Genomic DNA, 17729 nt, shown 5'->3' with positions numbered 1-17729 from the left:
CAAATGATAAAACCTCCTTTCTATATATAGGAGTCTAAGGAGTCACAATATAATCCAGCCGACCTAACAATAATAATATAAAGCCACAAAAATAACAATAGAGGGATTCTATGGGGCACAGAAATAACAATATGGGGGTAATAGGGGCACAACAATATAAATAAGGGTATAACTACAATAGTAATGGGGTAATCACTAGTATTATAGGGACCCAACATGCCCCTCTCCTTCAAAAAAGTGTTGTCCTCAACGCTTGAGCAGTTCTGGATACTTCTGCATAAAATTCTCATCCTCCCATGTGGAATCTTCAGCAGATAAGTTCTTCCACTTGATAAGATATTCTGAAATTGATCGATTTCGTAGCTGTCGAGTTCTTGTTTCGTCACTGCTTCCGGTTCCAATATAATTTTTCCTTCCTCGTCAAGTTCTGGCAATATTGTTTGAACTGGAAGCTTGTCGCCTATAACCTTCTTTAAACATGAAACATGGAAAACTGGGTGCAATCGAGAAGCTGCAGGAAGCTCCAATTTGTATGCCATAGTACCAATCTTTTCCAACACCTTGTATGGACCATAATACTTTGGTGATAATTTATTATCCTTCTTAGCTTGCTTTAGGGACATTTGCTTATATGGTTGTAGCCGTAGGAATACCCAATCACCTACATCAAAACTTTTTTCACTGCGATGTTGATCTGCCTGTTGTTTCATTCTATTTTGTGCCAACACGAGGTTATCCTTTAAGAGTTGGAGGACTTGTTGTTGATGTTCGATGTGATGTTCCACTGCCTGAACCTTAGAATTTTCTCTTAAATATGATGTGATTGATGGTGGTTGGTACCCATAAAGTGCCATAAATGGGGTCATTTTTGTTGCTGTATGGAAGGAAGTGTTATACCACCATTCAGCCAGAGGCAACCATTTGACCCATTGTGTCTGTTTATCAGATACAAAGCAACGAAGATATCCTTCCAAACATTTGTTTACTATCTCAGTTTGCCCATCAGATTGAGGATGATAAGATGAGCTATGAGCTAACTGAGTACCAAGACAAGAAAATAATTTTGTCCAAAAATTTCCAATGAAAATGGGATCTCTGTCACTTACAATAATCTTTGGGTTTCCATGTAGCTTTTGAACTGTTTCCATAAATGCAGTAGAAACTGTACTGGCTTTAAATGGATGTGATAATGCACAAAAGTGTGCATACTTGGTAAGTCTGTCAACTACCACCATGATGACACTCTTTCCCTCAGACTTGGGTAAACCTGTGATAAAATCCATTGAAACCTCCTCCCAACGTTGGCTTGGAATGGATAAAGGTTGTAATAGACCCAGTGTCTTAATTGTTTCAACTTTATTTTGTTGGCAAACCAAACATTCCGCCACAAACTTTTGAATATCTGATTTAAGGCCATCCCAAAAAAATTCCTTCTTAACCCTGTGGTAAGTTTTTAAAAATCCTGAGTGCCCTCCTAAGGGAGAAGTGTGCAATTCCATAAGAATCTTTTGTTTTAGCTTGGAATTCTTACAGAGGTATAAGCGATCTTTGTACCATAACGAATCATTTTGCCAGCTAAATGTATCAGAAGTACTGGAATCTTGTTGTAGCTTTCGAATAAGTGCCCACACTTCTTCGTCATTCTTCCATTCCTCCTTTGCTTCGTTTATCCAATTTGGTTGGATAATAGAAATGGCACACAACAATGCTTCCATATCCTCATCCTTTCTTGAGAGTGCATCTGCCACCACATTTTGCTTCCCTTTTTTGTAGATGATTTCAAAGTCATAACCCAACATCTTTGTGACCCACTTTTGTTGCTCTTCAGAGGATAATCTTTGTTCTAAAAAGTATTTAAGGCTATCATGATCCGTTTTTACCTTGAAGTGTCTTCCCATTAGGTAGGGTCACCATTTCTTAAGTGCATGGAGTATTGCCAACATTTCCTTCTCATAAATAGCTTTGCTTAAAAACTTTCCCTTGATTGGACGACTTTCAAAAGCAATGGGTCTTTCATCTTGCATTAGAACAGCACCAATTCCATTTCCTGAAGCATCACATTCCACAATAAAGGTTTTTGTGAAGTCTGGTGTAGCTAAGACCGGTGCTTGGCACATTGCCTCTTTAAGATGTTTAAAGGCCTTTGTTGCTTCCGGAGTCCATGAAAATGAATCTTTCTTCAATAATGTTGTTAGAGGTGCTGCTATTCTCCCATAATTCTTAACGAACTTGCGATAATACCCTGTCAACCCAAGAAATCCTCGCAGATGCTTTATGGATGTGGGGATTTTCCATTCCTTAATGGCTTTAATTTTGCTAGGGTCTACCTTAACTCCTTCATGAGATACAATATGACCCAAATATTCCACCTCCTGGACTCCAAAGAAACATTTGGATCTTTTTGCATATAATTGTTTCTCCTCCAATAGTTGTAGCACCTTGTCAACATGTTCAACATGATCCTTCCAAGACTTGCTGTAGATTAGTATATCATCAAAAAATACTAACACAAATTTTCTAAGGAATGGTTTGAAAATTGAATTCATCAAACCTTGAAATGTTGAAGGTGCATTGGTAAGGCCAAAAGGCATGACCAAAAATTCATAATGACCCTCATGAGTTCTAAATGCCGTTTTCAGAATGTCTTCAATCTTCATTCTGATTTGATGATATCCCGAACGAAGATCCAACTTGGTGAAGTAAATTGATCCATGCAATTCATCCAGTAATTCATCAATGACAGGAATGGGGAACTTATCTTTAATAGTGAGCTTGTTGAGCTCCCTATAATCTGGACACATGCGCCATGATCCATCCTTCTTGTGCACCAATACTACTGGAGCTGAGAAAGAACTTTGACTCGGTTGAATTATACCAGCCTCTAGCATTTCTGCAACCATACGTTCAATTTCACTTTTTTGGACATATGGATATCTGTACGGCCTGATGTTTGGAGGAACACTTCCTGGAATCAGATGAATAGCATGATCATGATCACGCATAGGTGGGAGACCTTTGGGAGTCTCAAATACCTTGGAATGATTGTCCAGGACTTTTTGGAGATCTGGAGAAATAGATGATTCCAATGTGGAAACATCTAGCGAACATAATTGTGCAATTACACCTCTTTGCTCCTTTTTTAGAAGCTTTGTCATGCCATTAGAGCTGATTATCTTTCCTGGTTTCCCTGCAATACCCCTTAATTCAACTTCCTTTCCTTCCACAGAAAATTTCATGAAAAGTTCTTGAAAATTAAAAGCTATTGTACCCAAGGATTGTAGCCATTGGACTCCTAGTACAACATCAGCACCTCCCATTGGAATGGAAAGCATTGGGCTAGTCAATACATATTCTCCCATGGATAGCTTGATATTATGGCACTTTCCAGAACAATTTATTGTTCCTCCATTTGCAATCATCACTTGACACTCTGGTGCTGGATATAGGAAGCAATTCAATTCTTTTGCTACCCTACAATGAATAAAATTGTGGGTGCTTCCTGAATCAATCAACACTATTACCTTTTTCTTCTTGATTTGTCCTTCTATCTTGATGGTTTGAGGAGTGGTAATTCCCGCCAATGCATTACAAGATATGGTCGAATTTATTTGTTCTTCATCTAGGCTTTGTTCCTGGAATATATCCTCTTCTTTTGACCTTTCTTGCTCTTTTTCTTCTTCCTCTTCACAATCTATGTAGAATAATTTCTTCTCAGCACACTTATGACCTTTTGTGTATTTGCTATCACAATTGTAACAAAGCCCTTTTGCTCTTTTTTCTTCCAATTGTTGTGGTGTCAACCTTGTAGGTTGTGGAAGACTATGGGCAACAACACTTCCATCTTTATAGTTGTGAATGGTATGCTTCCTAGTTGCCATAATTTTGCTTTCCATTTTTCTTGCTAACCTGAATGCCTTCTCTAATGAATCAGGTTCCCAAAGGTGCACATCATGTTGGATATTATCCTTTAAAGACCCTATGAACACATCAATCCTATGCTCCTCTGGAATATCTTTTACCCTTATGTTCAATTTTTGGAACTCCTCAATGTGCTCCATTATTGAACCCTTTTGTTTGAGACTTATCAATTGGCTAAAAAAAAGTGTTGCTTTTTGTATCCTCATAATGTGCTATCAATTCTTCCGTAAAAATTGCCCAAGTGATAAATTGTTTACGAGAACAAAGCCATTGATACCATACAAACTGATTTGGTTCCAAATATAAAGTTGCCATACGTACCTTTTGTGTGTTTTGCACATTATTGAGATCGAAGAATTGCTCCATCTGTAATATCCATGTGGCGGGATCCTTGCCATCAAACTTCCTCATATCGATTTTTGGAACATGGCGAGTCTTCGATCCAACATTAGCGTCTATGGTATCATGATTAACATTTCTTTTGTTCTCATCATGAGTTTCCTTTACTACCTTTTCACCATTAGTGACCCTTTCTTGTAGCAACTTCTTCAATTCTTCCATATCTGTCTTCAAATCTGCCATGTCTCTCTTCAAATCTGTCTTCGAATCATCCATCTTAGCTTCCATGCCCTTTATCTTAGATTCCACGCCACTTATCTTAGCTTCTGTTAACTTTTGTGAGCGTGACATTTGTTGCACTTGTTCTTGTAATTTTGATATATCATGTAGCATTTCTTCTTCTTCTTCATGAGTCATGCTAGAGCTTTTAGGTTCCTTACTAGGTGTTTGCATTTTCTTTCCTCGGGGAATTCGTTACCAATAATAATGCTTTACTATGCCCTTTGAATTCCGTTAAACCAAGCTTACACAAAAAATTAAAAAAAAACTACACACCTTTTTTCACTTTATAGAAGCCTGATATTGAATCTGATGTATCTCTGTAATTTCAGATCATCCAGTTCTAAAATTGCTACCTGAAGTAGCCTTCTGCGTCCTCTTTCCAATGCCACAAGTCTGAGCCAAATTGGATTCTCCAAGGAAGAGTTATGTGAAATCTACCACAGTGACTTTCTTTTAGACTGGTTCAGTAGAGCGAACTTGTACGATGTGCCACAAGTCACTGTTTCAACCTTTGAATCTGAAACACACATACAAGAAACTACAGTCTGTCCTCTTTCTGTACCATTTTACGAAATTTCAATCCGATCCTCATAGAGAGAGTTATGACGATTTTCCCCAGGTCACCTGTTTTGAATGTAATTCAGGAGTCTGCAAAAAGGCCAACTTCCTCAGATCATATCTCCGAAAATATCGCGCGAAAAGATCTGAAATTCGGACCCAAGGTTCAGCGCCAATTCTTATCAACTGGGTTTTTTTTGCGACTTCTGAAACGTCACAGAAAAAAAGTTATAGCGAAAATGCAACGATGACCTGTTTGGAGCAGCGAAACCCTAGAATCCAAAGCTCTGATACCAAATGTTATGAAACCAGCTCAAGAAAAGATAGAAAAGATAGATCAACGCCTTAGAATTCAGCCTCTTTGAGGGGGCAACCTCCTTTACATTACATGAATGAACAATTCTTGGATGATACAAATGATAAAACCTCCTTTCTATATATAGGAGTCTAAGGAGTCACAATATAATCCAGCCGACCTAACAATAATAATATAAAGCCACAAAAATAACAATAGAGGGATTCTATGGGGCACAGAAATAACAATATGGGGGTAATAGGGGCACAACAATATAAATAAGGGTATAACTACAATAGTAATGGGGTAATCACTAGTATTATAGGGACCCAACACTGCACCACCCCATTCATTAATAATGTATCTGAGATACTGAACTTGGCTCATGCCAAAAGTGCGTTTCTCCAAATTGGCACATAGCTTGTGTTGTCGTAGTATTTGGAAAACCTGTCAGATGTGGTGGAGGTGCTCTTCCCAACTCTGGCTGAATATAAGGATGTCATCCAAGTATACCACTACAAATTATTTGGTGAATGGCCACAAAATTTCATCCATCAGCGTCGTGAATGTTGCAGGAGCATTCGTCAACCCAAATAGCATAACCAACCATTCAAAAAGGCCCTCCTTGGCTTTGAAGGCAGTCTTCCACACATCAGAGGGTTCGATTGGTACTTGGTGATATCCTAACTTCAAGTCGATCTTGCTGAAATATTTTTGCCCCCATCAGTTGGTCCAAAAGGTCATCAATCCTTGGGATCGGGTACCTATTCTGGACAGTGATCTTGTTCAGCACCCCATAATCAATGCAGAGTCTCCAAGTTCCATCCTTCTTCTGTACCAACATGATCAGGCTCCCATAGGGCAGTGAACTCGGTTGGATGTGACCTTTCTGCAGCAGCTCCTGAATTTGCCTCTTGATTTCGTCGTTCTCCATAATGGAGCGCTGATAGATTGGTCCATTGGGCAATGGCACATCTGCGGTTAGATTGATGGAGTGCTTTACCTGACAGTGCAGAGGCACCCTTACGGGGGAGGTGAAGATGTCCTCATACACCTCCATGATCTTGTCCATCTATTTTTGTCGTGCGGAGGGGCCCTATATCAAGGTCATGGACACCATCTTCTTCTTTCCCTAAGGGTGTATCATTAGGAAAAAAAAATTCCCAGTTTTCGAAATGAGCTTACATAATTGTTTTGCAGTAACCAAAGAGATGGTGGTAGGCGGTGCTACCTCTGGTATCGTGTAACAACACGAGGCCTTAACTCATACACAACATGTCACTTCCACAAGTATGGTTGGCCTAATAATACATCACAAACATCAAGGGGAGCAACGTCACATAATACCTCATCTGTGAAAGGCTTGATCTTGTATGCAAGGCGACACTGCTATCTCACGCGAAGATCCCGTCCTTTATGAAGTAGCTTGATGGTGTACAGTTGGGGATGTGTTGTGGTCGGTAAGCCTAGCCGCTTCATGACCTCTACTGAAATGAGGTTCTTTTGGCTCCCAATGTCGACAATGAACTGTAGCAGGGAACCCTTTACCCACATCTAGGAGTGGAAGAGGCACTTCTCCTCCTATGGATCTTTGGGTTCCTCCTTATGGATCTTCGTGGTGGGCATGGTGGCATTACGCTCCGCATCGATAATCTGCTTCCCTTTATCATTTCCCTCGTTAGGTTTTGACTCGGAGTCGAAACATGCATCTGATTCTAGAGCTTTTAGCTCAGCAACCAATGACTGCTTGACCTGACACACACTTGTGTTGTGAGTGGAGCTCTTATGGAACTCACACCACTTTCCTGTGTCCTTCTTCAACTTCGTGGTGTTGTTCTTTGCTTGCGACTTTGGCGGGTTGGCCTGGGCCACCCTGCCTTGGCTTTGTCCTTTGTTCTATAGTTTGAGGGAAACTTTCCCTTGCTTCAGATTCACAGATCCAAAGTCTCGCTTCTTCTATTTAAACTTCTACTCAATCTTGACAATGTATCGGTATGCCGTGCCGAGCGAGGAGATGTCCATGACCTCCATCTCGTCCTATATGTACCTATGTAGGCATCCACGGTATTTGAGTACTAAATGCTACTCAAAATCCTTGATAGCCAACTTTGTGCAAAGGGTATGAAAAATATTGGTAAACTCCGACATGTCTTTGTCCCTTCCTTGCTGCAGCATGGTCCACTTTATGTATTTATCCTCATAGCTTCCAACAGGGTAGTACTTCTCCTTGATGACCTCCCAGAATGAATTCCAAGTGGGTGTGGGTGAAAACAGTGAGGCTATACTTTCATCCTTCTGCTCGCAATAGGTTTCCCACTAGTCCTTGACGTAGCGGGCGGCTTTGATAAGAGCAAAAGTAATATTTTCTCGGCCAGAAAAATCATGAACAGAAAAATACCCTTCTAGCTGATTTAACCATTTATGTACAACGCCTACATCTATATGACCCTCAAATATGGGAATGCCAAAGTTAACTTGTACCTTAAAGGGTGTGGCATTTTCAGAGTAGCTACTGAAAGTAAATGTGTCGTCCTTGGGTAGCCGCTGAAGGATCTGGGCAAAGTTGTCTATCATAACGTTACTTTGTCACTTGAGGGCCTCTTTGAGCAAGATTTTGATAGGATCTCCTGCCCCCTCGTCTTTCTTTTCATCTGCCAAGGGAGGTCGTTGGATTTGTGAGGCTGGTCTTGCAAAGGTTTGACCAGTTCAAGCCCTAACTCCTTATATCCTAACCCCGTTGGGGACATGCAAAGAAAAACAGAGAAAGAGTAGACTGCTCTAATACCATTGATTTGGATTTAAACGGGAACGCAACAAATTATAGATATAACCATAAATATAGAGATGCAGTAGAAATAATACTTCATTTCATTAATGTAAAATACGGAAATGTGCTAACAGATAGAAATGGAAATGAACTAGCTCGGGCGATGGTAGCTTTCATTTGATAAGAGATGTAGCGGCTACATGCCTCTGAACTATGTTAAATGAGGCTCAAGGGCCTTTTTTATTATTGAAAAATAAGAGAAAACCCTAAACAACCAAAACCCTAACCTGAGGAGGTGTAACACCAAGAGTTTATGGGCCCTGTTGGGGTTAGTTGGACAACCAACTTCCCAGGGTCGTGACTTGGTCATATTATCTTCATTTGACGTGCATGATACCCCGTTGGAAAGATATCTCTGAGGACTATGACAGAAAAGATGATTTTAGGGCCTCAAAATCTTGCGCATGATACCCTGTTGGAAATATCTCTCTGTAGATTACCAAAAACACGTCGTTTAGGGCCTCAAAACAGCTTCAGAAGTTTAGGACTCGAAAAACTGCTAAAAATAGTAAACTGTGCTACAATTAAGGAAACTGACAAATTGAAAGAAACAATGGTGGGGGTCCAAGTGGAATTAGTGGGTGACCACCAATATCCACCTGGATCACACTAGCTATATGAAATTTGTAGGCCACCACATGCTGGAAGCCACCACTTCCTCAACTTTGCATTCCCCCACCTACTGTAAGCCACCACTCCTAATGTTAGTACCCAGTCACCACTGGACTATCTGGCCACCACTGGATGGAAGCCACAACTCACAATTTTTCAGGCCTCTATATAAAGGAAGTCACTACACCCTATCACAACAAGCCACTACTTTCCTCATTGATGGCCCCAACCTTCAAGCTCCTCTATGGACCACATTTCATAATTTTTCGTATTGGATCGACTTCTCTCTGCAATAAAAACACTTGTGAGCCACATTTTGTCCATTTTCATATTAGACTCACAATATCCTCTATGCTCATACAACTAAATGTAATGCACACCACAATGACCAATTTGCATATAAAACTAGGACATAAATGATAAAACTCGTTCAACAAACACACATTAGAAATCTATTCTTTGATCAACAAGTTCAACAGCTACAACAAAACTCTATTCTCCATATCAGCAACAACACAATACTAGGATTTTTGTACAAGACTTGATAATCCTATTTTATACATAAATTCCTTTTGAGGGCAAAATCAATCTCCCTAGATCTGGTGGATTAATCTAGAAACAACCAAGACAAAATTGCAATACTTTCCTTAGATATGTTTGAAATATGCAAGGAATACCTACTTGGAATCTGATGTAAGCTTTATCCTTCTCTTAACTTGTTAGCCCCATCTCCAGTTTCTATAAATGGAACCTGCAAATAATCCAAAACAAGAAAGAGAACTAAAACATGAAAATAGCCTATAAAAATGACTATAAACAAGAAGCCAAGGATCCATGTTCTACATATGCATAAATAAGACATAATTATAGGAGAAATAATGCATTTTTGTATTAATAAAAGAAGGAAAAGATTACAACCCTTGTAAGCCTTGACATTGTAGATCTCTCCCAACTATCTTGTCCTTACTTTGCCACAATTGTAAGCCTTCAATCACACCTCAAGAACATGGAGGATTATGGAACTTTAAATAGAAATTAATAGAAAAAGGGCATAGTTCACAGTCTCCAAATTCCAACCCAGACTGTATGCGAAGTAGTGAATTTATAGGGTAAAAAAGGTGGTTTTGGATTTACCATTAGGGCTTAGATCCACATAATGGGGAGGTAAGTTATATGAGATAAGGAATAAGGCCTAAATAGTAGGAGTTTCAGATCTGATCCAACAGTAAATGGTTAAAACCAATTATGAAGCTTCTAGAAAGAGAAAATTCGAAATTAATTTTTATTTTTTACTCATTTTTCACTATCATCACACTTTTTGGGAAAGCAACTTGTGCCGACCAGCACAATTTCCATGTGTGCAACCTGCAACATTGTAGTTTTTCCTAAAGGTAAGTGCAATGACCCACAAAATTTTGGTTTTTAGCCAATGTAATCAAGGATTCTTGTTACTTCTGAAAAGAGAATGCTTTTGGCTTTGTAGGGGATGATTGCAAAGTGTCAATGGATGATGATAGATTCTAGTTCAGGGCCATTTGTTTGCATGCAAAAGAATGACTTGTAGCACATCTATTATCCCCAGGAACTCTCAATATGTATGCAATATTGCAATATTGTAGACCACTCTCTCATTCTATCTAACCCCTTTTGCTTCACACTCCAACATTTTATCAATGAAGAAATATGCAATTAACAGGAAGAAATAATCATTACTATCTTTGACTTGATCACCTTCTAGAGTGTTGAGAAAACTTCATCGAAATGTCTAACCAAATACCATGTGCAAGAACCATAGTAAATGCCCCTGGAGTTCATTGGAGTGTGCACAAAATCCGTGAAATCCACTCTAGAGGTAGTAACACAACTTTTGCATTTGGGAATTGCATTATAACACATGTAGCTAATCCCCTAGGGTGCGATATAACATAATTTTTCCTCTTATCAACTATATTACTCTTTTTCTCAACCCAAACCTTAGTCAAACTAATATAGCTCTTCCATAACTTGTCCATCTTCCTCTACAAGCATCGGTAAGGTTTCACCAAGCCTCTTATCATCATGACAAAACCTTCGAGCTTATTGACATCAATGCCAACACCATCATGCCAACGTGCCTAAGATGCTCCTCCTTTGGCATTGATGTCAACCTTGAGCCACAACACCAAGCAAAACTTCAATTGGATGGTCTCAATCTCACTCTAGCTAAAATACATGTTAAAAACTGCTAATATCAACTAATATTCAGATGAGAACTGATCAGATCCTCATGCCACATGGCCAACACCATGTCAACAAATTAGCAAATCAACACCATGCCTCTATGCCAACACCATATGCTTCCTTCTCCTGCTAGGTTGAACATGCTTCCCCTAAACATGTAATTTGGCTGCAAACATCTCTCCATGATGGTATAGAAATCCTCCTTGCCACTTGCAAGAGATTTCTCCTCATGGACCAATGACTGATCACATACACGATGAAATGATTTGACAATGATTACAAGTATTCATAAGCGTAATACATGGAAATTGTGAATGATATACAAAGTCGTTAAAATCTCATCAATAAGTCAACGCATGGTTGAATCATTTCTCAAGAGTCTCCTCAATACAAGCTAGACACCAAGATGAATATGTGGCCAAAACATCTGTTGGGACAGGGTCCCCTGCGGTCAATTTTGCGGCAAAAGCCAAAGTTTTGTGGCAGAAAACCCAACTTTTTTTAATGTAAAGTGTAAAGTCTCCACAAGTTTTTGTCGCCGAGCGTGTAGATAGTAAGTTTCATAAAGGGATTTTCCCTTATTTTATGTAAGTTGTGTAAGCTTTAGTAGATCTACCCATGGTCTGCGAACCATGGGATTGTATAAAAAGGAGAGTCTTCGAGAGTCTAATGCAAGAAAATAATGAAGAACATATGTAATGGGTCATTAGAAGTGAAGAGTGAAGAGTCTTAGAGTAGAAGAGAAACTCTGCAGTTGTGTGCGCAGAGGCCTAGAGTGGAGTCCGCAGTTGAGTGCACGGACCCCTACAACTTAGTGCGCAGGGTAGTCTTGAGTCTGTAAGAAAATCTGAAGTATCAATAAAGAGATTATTCTAGAAATATCTGTGTTTTGTCCATTTACTTATGTTATGAATGATTCTATTTATGTTATGAGAAATGATGGGTTTATGATTTCATACTGTATTGATGTGCGATTCTGCATGGTTTACATTATTATATGAATGCAAGTAATAATATATGTTTACGCGAAGAATATCTTAATACATGTTAAAGAAATCATACACTTAAGCCAATCTAGGTAATAGCAGACATAGGAGTAATTACAGAGGCACGTAAGTGATGGATTTACCTATTTAGGGCCCACGAAAGACAGTCGCAGACCTTCGCAAAGGTCCAGAGGCTGGTAAGAGGAAGTTATATCGATAAGCCTTAAAGGCTTATCAATCTACGCGAAGGCAAGATTAGGGGTATTAAAAGACATCACGCTCATCTCTAGGTGCGGAAACTTTGTTCCAGCCTCCCTTAATACTGCTTCAGGTGAGACTTTAGTCCACACTCCATGGATTGATGCCGAAAGGACCAGTAGTGTAGGGATTTGTTTGGCGAACTTAATTTTGAACCTGTTTTAGGACCCAATACACCAACAAATGGTTCTATTGCCGGGACCGGGATCTGCATAAAGAGATGTATGAGGTTGCATCACTAGAATCTGACAAAGAAAGAAATTGAAGATTGGTTGGATAGGAAGATCCACGAATTCGCGATGCAAGAAAATAGGAATATATGATTAACGAAAGAACAATGGTTGGACAAGTACTTGTACACATAGATACATGACATTTTCTTATGTTCCTTCCCAATTGAGCTATACGAGTGGATCATTAAATTAACAGACGGATAGGGAAGGTGGAGGCTTGACAGTGCAATAGTGTGGACCCTAGAGCTAGTGCAGAGATTGGAAGCCTCTAAAGATAAGGTCGCACGCACTTTCAATCACTCGCTTGATCGTGTCATCGGAGTATTTGTGACAGGTTCACAGTCGATACCTCGGTCAGCTATAGCAAAGCAGAATTGTGCTTCTTCAGGGGATAGTGAGGTAAGTATTTAAGGTCTTTGAATTCTTGGATTAAAATGCACTTGTGTGAAAAGCGGGTTATGCAAGTACCTTGATGTTTGGAGCTACGTGAAGTGGAAAGTTATTCAGGGATAGGAGGAGAACAAGTCCTGAAAATAGCTGTTTCGGGGAAAACTAGTGTCTTGTCGAATGACTAGCCCTCTAGGTTTGGCAGCTACCCTAGAAACAACAGTTTAAAGCAATTCAACGATTTCTTCTATGTGTAATAGATAAGAGAAAGACAATGCAACTAACCTAGAACTTCCGCTTAATCCCTTGCTTGATCTCTCTCCCCCTTGACAGAGCGTGTAACTCCTCCCCGTACTTAACCCACTTGGAGAGTACCTGCAGAAACATAGCAACAAAGAACTGTCAAAGCATCTTGATCTATTACAACATAAACATTACAGAATCAGATATATAATGAAAAAATGACAACATTCACAATTGCACAATAATATGGAAGAAAACTTGAAGAACTTTATTAAATAGAAGGGAGAATTACAACCCAGTTGTCTGATCCAGCATCATCCTCCTAGCTTCAATCCCTCTTCACCTCATGAAATAGCAATATCACACCAACAATACAATGCTCTTTTCCTCAGATACAAACTATCAACACTTCCTTGTAATTCACAATATTCCTACCTCTGTATCTCTTAGATGAGGGATCCATTTATAGATGTGTGCAAGGGTGTGAGTCATCCATGGGGTTTGATTAGTGTCATTCCACTTGTTACAACTGGTTCCACTTGGAGATTTCTTGGATCTCTTACTCATCCCTGGGTGAATTCAGAGAGGCAAGTGGCGTAGGAAAACTTTCTAGAAGATTCTATGAGCAACCACTTAGCAAACTGTCTTGGACATTTTTCCATCCTTGCCCATCACACCCTATAGAAGGCCTAATCAATATGCATCTCACCCGGGCAGTGTACCACTCAGTATGCATCGCACCTTGCTAGCGGAGCAGTTAGTATGGTTCAGTTTAGGCCATTTCTGGATGATTTATCAGGTGGAACTTTTGGGGAATGATGTAATCAGATGACTAAGCTCTTTTAGGGTATGAAAAAACTCTTTTAGGGGTCAAAGATCCCTAGTTTATCGACATATAAGTTTGGGGTTGATGTGCCAAAATATGTCTATAGCAGTTGCCGCCTAAAGCATGAAGTCATAAATTTAGATGTTGGGTGAAATGCTTTATCATGAGGATTTGAGGTTTCGAACTGGAAGGTGACCTGCATAAGTTAAAATACAATACATCATCATAATATAATTTTCAAGATATAGCTGAGGTGGGCATTCCCATGCTCAGCTTTATAAATTCATTTCATGTACATAGATCAGATAGTCGTTTGTAGATGCAGACTGGTGATTCTTCAGATGTAGAGTCATCATCCTTGGTTTGGATGACCATTTGTATAGCGCCTTTGTACATTTGATGTTTTTATATCCCTGAATATATCACAGCTCGGATGGATGAAACTAGATCCGGGATCTTCAAACTCATTCAATCTTCCCCTGATGTACAAGTCAATCCATGTGAAGAGATGTTCTGAAGTCAAACATGGAAAGACATTGCCTGATTACCAACCAATAATGTGAGCTGTTAACAGATGCGAGAGGAAACACCGATAATGATAATGACCCTCAAGGTACTACAGTACAATTCACGTGGTGTGAATATATGATCCGATGTCGAACACCACGCAAAATATTTCGGTCGAAGGCCATTGATGTCAACTTGTCGCCGGAAGTGAGAAACTTTCCATTGATGTATGCAAGCTTCAAAGCACTGAAAGGGGTGTTTCTAAGTCAACTTCTTGGATAATGAGATGATGTCAACAAGAAGTGACTCATCATAGGAGGGCCTTAATGTATCCCACATCTATGACACGAAATGAAGAAAATGATTTCTGGAGGTGAAAAAGAACTGACGACACAAAGTTCAGGAATGGCGGTCATGAAAAAATGAAGGTTGGGGGTATTGCAGTGGATGAGACATTAACTAGATTGTGGTTTCTCAACTGAATGACTTCTCTTGAACATGTCAGCGACACTGAGATGGATTGGTAGCGTTAACCCCAAAAGATGGATGGTGTGAAAGACCAATGGTGAGATGACTGATGAATGGAATAACCCAACCCGACTCAATCATGGTGATGGAGTGAAAGTGTCATGTTCAAGAGCGACCTGCTACCATAAATTCTTCAAGTTTCTTCCCTTCTTCCCCAGTCATTGCTGACTAGTACCTCTTTATTTTTTTCAAGCTTGAGGAGGATAACATATGCTTTTTCTATAATTTTCCCTTCGGGCAAACATGTCGCTATGTTTTAATGAGTCTAGCGACAGTGAAACTCGGTCTTTTCTAGAATGGACAAGCTTGTCTCTATTGTTTTAACGAGTTTAACGATAAGGATAACTCGGTCCTTTTCATGTTTAGAGAGTTTGAAAAGGGACGAAAAGAAAACTCCAAGAGTTATTTTTTGTAAAATAATCCCTTAAGTCCGAAAAAGGATAAAATAATACAAAAGGGATGAATTTTTCGATCACTTTAACGAGCCGAAAAATACAAGTGCTCGAACGTTTTCGTAATATAATCCCTCAGGTCTGAAAAAGGGTAAAATCATACAAGAGGGATGACATTTACAATCACTTTAACAAGCTAGAAAGGCCAATTGCTCGACAATATTTTCATATCTAACGAGTCTAAAAAGGATTTAAGGGAGACTCGATTCGAGGAACAAGTGGTGTCTAGGGTAGCAACTAGTTCTGGTGAATTTAGAACTTCTCAAAACATGGTGAATTCTGTGAAGAGGCTAGCTAATAAGACCACTCATCGCAACTGTTCTTCAAAAGGGGTAAAACAACCAAGTGGAAGCGTATGATCGGCCAAAGGGATGGTGGTGATGAGAGGTACACAACCAAGGTTCAAAAGGCTGATAAAATGGCAATCACAAAGGTTATTTACCTGAAGGTGGGTTCATTTTTTGACAAGCTTGAACCATGGGGGAACTATGCTTGGTGGGTTCATTTTTTTTGACAAGCTTGAACCATGGGGGAACTATGCTTGGTGGCAGTTTTTTATTTTTTATATAAGCTCAAAATGACAAAACTAAAAATTGAAAAAATGGAAAAACTAAAAATTGAAAAATAAAATTGAAAAGAGGAAATGAAAATGGTTTGTATGCCCCCCTAGTATGATGAAAAGGAGAGTCTCCTATAACCAGATGGGAATCACTGTGGTTAGGCAGGATAGTTTCATCCAGAATAGACAAAACACCTCCTTGGCTTCGTCTAGAATAGAAAAAGGTGAATGGTGTGTTAGACCAATCACATAACCTACAGGGAGACTTATCTTTACAACTAGGTGCGTCCAGAATAGACAAGGGTGCATGCCCCCTAAGCTTCGTTACATTCACCAGATTACTCCTGGCTATCAGGTGGATGGAATGAAGGTTCAAGTGATACCGTTGAAGTGTGAACTTGAACAGTATTATTTTCACTCTCCTCGGGAAAGGTGCGATTCGCTGAAGGTGAAATTGGGTCAACTGTTGTCTTGACTTGATGACTTTGGTTGGGTATAGACTCATAAGATTCACTTTTAGAGAGAGTGGTTTCGACCGACGGTTGATTTGAGTCAGATGGTTTTTTAAGTAATAAAGGACTTGGGGAGAGTTTCCTGTAGCCATATGGAAGTTGCTGTGGTGAAGCAGGACGGTTATCCAACACTCTTTTGGCTTCATCCAAAAAGGGAAGAAGGTGAAGGGCATGGTTCCCTTCACATAACCTACATGGAAACCTAACCTTTCTCCTCTGTACATGAACTTTACTATCACTAGTTGAAGGTGTGTTATCAACATGATCTCCAAAAGTTGATGATACAAGATGTTGTGAATGGGGAGACCATTCTTTCAAGATCTGAGGAAAGCAAAGAAAGTCTCGAGAAAAATGGTCACCAGCACAAATTATGCATGGAAATTTGGCTTTGGGAAGTTTAATGTGTGTATTTTCACCAGATGATGCATTCAGAGCAATGGTTGCTTGGTTTCCCCCTTGCTGAATTGGCTTCTTCTTCTTCTCCTTCCCTTTCTTCTTCTTCTTAGCTACCTGGTTACTAGCATCACTACTTTCACCAAGTGAAGAGGAAGAAGGGGAGGGAGAAACAAACGAAGAAGAAGGCGAAGGGTCAACTTTAGTATCAACTTGACGTTGACTCGATTACGATGGAATCACGACATTTTAAACCACAGAGCTTGAAAACAGCCATACTGGCAGGCCAATGGTAATTCCCGGAAGGGACAATGTAGCCATATAAGGAGCACCGATATTTCCCCAAGAGGAAAAAGGACTAGGATTCCCCTCTAAAGGGATTCCTTAATCAGTGTATTTGACGCCATATGTCTCAACCTATGATTAACTAAGGAACAGGGATGTTATTCTGATTTCAATTAATTTTAAAGACGCTTTGACACAACTTTGCTTTTTCAGTTTTTAAGTGTGGAGAAAAAGCTAAAGATGATTGTAGTCTCCTTCGATTTTTAATAAGCCTGAAGTGACAAGTACTCAGATGGACCTTTTCTTTTAAAGAGTCGAAAAGGAATGAAAGTAACTACTCTGGAAAATCGACACAAAGGGATTACCAAACCAATCGCAAAACTGCAATATACACCTTGGTGATAAATTAAAGAGAAATTACCAAGGACTTATGTACGGCAGTCAATCTTCCCGAATGCTATGTTCAGTGCATTGCGATCAATAAGGCGGCAGACTCAGCTTCCTATGGA

Source organism: Pinus tabuliformis, chromosome 8, assembly GCF_031772625.1.
Source record: "Pinus tabuliformis cultivar Carrire ecotype Pingquan chromosome 8, CPIR1, whole genome shotgun sequence".
Taxonomy (NCBI): Eukaryota; Viridiplantae; Streptophyta; class Pinopsida; order Pinales; family Pinaceae; genus Pinus; species Pinus tabuliformis.
This window is presented reverse-complemented; position numbering follows the sequence as displayed.